Source organism: Rhinolophus hipposideros, assembly GCF_964194185.1.
Source record: "Rhinolophus hipposideros genome assembly, chromosome: 19".
NCBI lineage: Eukaryota > Metazoa > Chordata > Mammalia > Chiroptera > Rhinolophidae > Rhinolophus > Rhinolophus hipposideros.
The window spans coordinates 37,174,493-37,179,604 of record NC_138065.1 but is presented as its reverse complement, the minus strand read 5'-3'; positions in this window follow the sequence as shown (position 1 = coordinate 37,179,604).

Genomic DNA, 5,112 nt, shown 5'->3' with positions numbered 1-5,112 from the left:
AGCCCAGCCTCCAGCTCCGGAGGAGGCCACGCGGCAGTGAACACGTTGATTATTAGGAAGCAAGTTCTGGAAAGTACTCCGGAATCCACAGACCCAGCAAGAGGCTCATCCAAGTCTGTCTTGTGGACAGTGTTTAAGATTTAGACTAGAGTCCAGGCCAGAGCCAAATCCAAAGTCTGTTTCCAAGAGGGTAAACCCATCAACGTTTACATTGCGTGGGACCAGGCACAGCTGGCTGGAAGAAGCCGCTAGGATCAGACTGAGGACCCCATTGGGGTCAGACTCCAAATGCTGCTGCCATTTTCGTGGGATACCAGGAGAAGCAGAGCTGCCTCTTCCCTGGGAGACACAGAATTCCAGATGCAATCCTGCCAACTAGGCCCCCGAAGACGCAGGGCTCAACTGGCTTGTCCCTCCCTGGGCCTCTGACAGGAGCTTGGGGACCCTGGGGCAGAGGAGCAGAGGGGGAAGAGAAAATGAGCTGGGCCCCCAGGGCGGAGCCCATCTCAGCCTCTGTGACAGGGAACTGCAGGGTTGGAGGTGACATCAGAGCTCAATTAGGGGTAAAAGTCCAGAGACAAAGGCCACTTGCTTCCCCCTTGACCCCTGACCTCAGACAGGAGGGTAGGAGGCTCCACACTCGGGACTGGCTCTGACTTGCATGTTTGTAGAAGGAGCTGGCAGTGGTAGGCTTCCCGGGGATACACCCAGCTTGCTGGGCAGGCTGTTTGGTCTCCATATCCGGCCTGTCCTGGCTGAGCACTGGAGACGAGATGCCGCAGAGCAGCCGTGCTGTGGGGGTGAAGGAGCAGTGTCTGTCATTTACCCCACTCACACGTACTTCCCACCACACCGGTGCTAAGACAGCTCAGAGAGGTGATCACGGGCCCAAAGTCACACAGCTAGTAAGAGGCAGGGCAGATATTTACTGTAAGCGCTAACACCAAGGCCTGTGTATGCTCCGTCCACTACTCTGCACTGCCCATTTCCCCACTGCAGAGCCCCGCTCTGGGCTGGCTGTCATGCTGGGCTGTTCTCCTACCCAGAAACCGCAGGACCCAACAGCAAGAGAGAGCCCCCTTGCTTAGCTTCCCTGCCCTCTGCTCCCAGGACCCTGTTGGTGGCTCACCTGTGGTTCTGACAAGGGAGGAAGCTCCAGAAATGAGGGACACTGGCCTGTGTCCCAGATTGGGGGCAGAGCCTCCCCATCCTCAAGGCCCCCAGCGGAGCGGGGAGAGTGTAGAGCAGAGCCTGAGGGAGGGAGAGTGGCGGGAACAAAGCAGCAGCTCAGCTTTGTGCAGGGGAAGGACAGATGGGGGCCCTGGGGCAGCTCAGAGCAGCCTGGCCACCAGGAACCCCAGGTGTCGGTGCGGGGCCGAGCAGAGTCTAGGATGGTGGTTCCCAGATGCCCCCCTGTTCTGGGTCCATCAGGTGGGCCACAGCCACCTCACACGACAGGTCACCCAAACCAAGGTAGCTTTTTAAGATACATTTTCTGCTGCAGACTTGAAACTACACAACAGTCACTAAAATAAACATGAGACAAGCATGGATGAATTTATTTAATGTATAATTGTCATGAAAGAGCCTAACATATAAGAACTTCAGTTCTCTCGGGGGGTCTGTCTCAGGAATATATGGGTGTGATTCATTGGACTTTTTGCTTTGCCGAAAGTCCCCAAGGACCCCCAAATTTGGGAATCCCCAGTGTGGCTCACGATCATCACTATGATTAGATGCCCAGAGTGTCCACCTCTAGGTGCCTGGGATTTCTGACTGACCCAGAGACTCACTGCAAGGCCCGGAGGATAGGATGGGCATCATAAGGGGGCTGCCCAGAGAGACTGGGTGTGGGGGGCCTTCTTTCTCGAGGGTCAGCATGGCCCCAGTGCCATGGAGCAGTCCAGACAGCTGTCTCGCGGGTGTTGGAAGGCAGAAGTGCCAGCAGCAGACTTGTGCCAGGGCTAAGAGAGCCAGCACCTGACTCCCCTCTACGTTGATAACACTGCTGACTTCTCCTTGGAGACGCGTCCCTAGGGTCACCGGGATAGACTGGCCCGTTTGCTCACATTGCCTGCCTGAGGCTGGGGCTGCTGCCAGGCTCTCCCCATTTGGGTTTTCTGACCTTCCTTTTCCCAAGGAGGCAGCATGGAATAGGAATTGGCCTTCCCTGGAAATCTGCCCTGTTCCCAGCTCTATTCCTTTCTAGCTATGCAACTTTGGGCAAGGCTGAGTCTGAGTTTACTTTTCTGCAAAATGGTTATAATCAGTGAGACTCCAGAAGTTTTTATAGGAGACACTTGGGGGGCTTAAGGAAACAGGTGGGAGTGCTGGGAAATTGTCTACAAGCACACATACACCATTTTACTTAGATTACAGGCTTGTTGGAGGTGAGTTAGGGGACTCGGAGCTAGAGTGATGCTGAAACCTCACCCAGCCATCTTTTGGTGCTGCCATGGTTACACGAAGCAAACCTGCTTCCATCACAGGTGGGTGTGATGGTCAAATGAGATCATGTCGATGAAGCCCTTTGGGAATTATAATGCTGTCAACAGCATATTATTATCCCCTGCTAAAGTAGAACCCCAACCCTTTGGTTGGGAGCCTGACCAGCATTGCTTGCTAATCGATCAGTGAAGTTGCCTGTGGACCCTTCCGCAGAGGGGCCAGCAGTGAACACTTTCCCTGGCTCTGGACCATGCCCCAGGTAACGACATAAGCCAGGGACTTGGCTGGCTCTTTCAAGCCCCTCAGAGCATTATTTTCAGGATGACTCTCCCTACTCATCACCAGCCCAGGCAGTCCTCCAAATAGGTGCTAAGAGCCTTCCACAGCAGAAGGGGGCTATGGTCCAGTTGCTTCAGAAACACATGGGATGTTTGTGGAAAATTCCACGGCCCCATCCTGGGTCTAAGGAATCAATTTCTGGGAGTGGGCAATGTGTGTGTGTGGTTTGGGGGGTTGTCTGTTTATGTGTTTTTTTTGGTTTTGGTTTTTTTTCCCCACTTGTGATTAAAAAAAAATCACAAGTAACCATAGTTATTGTGCAAACTAAACTTGAATTTTGGAAAGGGTTTATGGGATCTGGCCCCTTGCCCAGAGAGAGTTCCTGTAAACCATCCAAATTCTGGAGACTCTTTATTTCTAAAGAGCTCACCTGTCCCTAGAGGGTGATGAAATGACAGGAACGCACAAAATATACCAGCTGTGTGTCCTTTTGGAAAAGTCAGCTAAGACAGTGCAGAAGGAAACTCGAGAATGAAAAAAGGACTGGGGAGGCCAGGTTTTAAGTGCATTTGGAGCCTTTGCTAAGGGCAGAAACTCCAGTCTGTGGGGAAAAGATAGAAAACTAGAGGAGGCCTCACAGGGGCGTAGGTAGATGGCTCCTGTCAGACAGCTCACATGTCCGCTCTGTCCTGCAGCCTCCCCTCACCTCCTCCCTCCCACCCTCACCCCCTCCCTCCCACCCTCACCCCCAGAGTTCATCCTCCCTGATAGGCCCGACACGCAGCACAGGCCCTCCTTAGCACTTTCTCACCAGTAAAATGCTCCATATGTCTCACCAGACTGTGAGTGTTGGCTTCGGGTCTTGCTTGGCTCTGCAACCCCAAGCCCTGGCCCAAAGTGCAGTTAAATGTTTGTTGAATGAATACAAGAACAACTCCTATCATTAATCTGTGGGATAGAAACCCAGAGATCTTGAATTTTAAGAAATAATTTAAAGAAGTCCTTATCATACAACTCATTATCCTTATACATGGTACAAGAAAAACAAACAGGCAGAGAAAGGGTTAAGCAAGTCAATACTAGATAGTTCTAGAAATGAGCAATTTAGAGACTTGGAGTCCTGTGTGAGTCTGACCCAGTGTGGCCATCCTGGGTATCACTAGGCGGTTCCTAGAGCATAAAAATCAAGACCAGAAGTCTAGTTGTTTTCCTCTGTCAAGAGAAAAAGACCTAGTTTCAAGCCTACGTGTTTTCCCTCTTGAAAATGGTAGATTTCATGCCATTTCTGAGAGCAGTCTCTTTTCTTTTTTGCTACCTTTTCTCCAAGCCCACTAAAGGTGTTGGTTGCTTTCCTGGCTTAGGGACAATCAAGGGGCTGTGGGGACAAGGTGTTGTTATTTCTGTCTTCACCAAGGAAAAAACTGCCTTCCTAGAAGCCAGATTTTCCAGCCCTCCCTTTTTCTCAGCAGAATCCTTTGCTCTCCTCTCATATTCTCCCTGTTTTCTGAATCCATCCCAAGGAAAGGAGATGGGAGGAAGGTAACGTTCTGATAGGAAAGAGGGACAGCTGACACTCTGTAGGACTCAGCCTGGCCCTCCCCAGGGCTCCTGTGGGTGACTGAAGTTGTTTCTGCACAGAAGCAGGTGTCCTTTGGCGTGTGGTCCTGCATGGGTTGGAGATGGGCCAGCTGCGCCATCTGCGTTCTTCCTCCACCAGTCACAGATGCACGGGCCGGGCTTGGAACTGTGGGGGTGTCTGAGCAACCAAATCTCTACCTGGTGCCTCTTCACAGGGGTAATGCAAAACCTCCAGTCTGGATAATGAAAAAAATAGCCAGGTGGTACCTCCAGTGAAGCCAGAGGAAGCGTTTCTGGGGCAGCCAAGGGGGAGCATCCGCGGAGAGGGCCTGCCGAGCCCAGGTGGACGCACCTGAAGTGGCAGCAAGGCCAGGGGGCAGCTACTGTAGGGTGCGAGTTCTCAAGGTGTGGGCCCGGCCGCATCAACATTACCTGGGAACTTGTTAGGAAGTGGCTCGATACTCGATATAAATGATTTCAGTGGCAGTTGCTATAAATAACATCAAGTTCAACCACTTCAGCACTATGTTCTCCCAAATCAGTCAAGTGCCTCTCAAGTTCCTGTTTATCCTGTTTCTCACCAGGAGAATAATAATGGATCTGACTCGTTAAGGATCTACTGTATGCCTTCTCCTTAAATGTGATCCTCACCACAAACCTGCAAGGTAGAAACTATTATCCTATTTAGTAGAGGAAGAAACAGAAATTCAAAGGGCTTGAATTACTTTCCCAACACCACAGACAGCCAGATTCCACACCTAAGACTTCAGGCTCCCAACGGCATGCTTTTACACTACATACCATGAC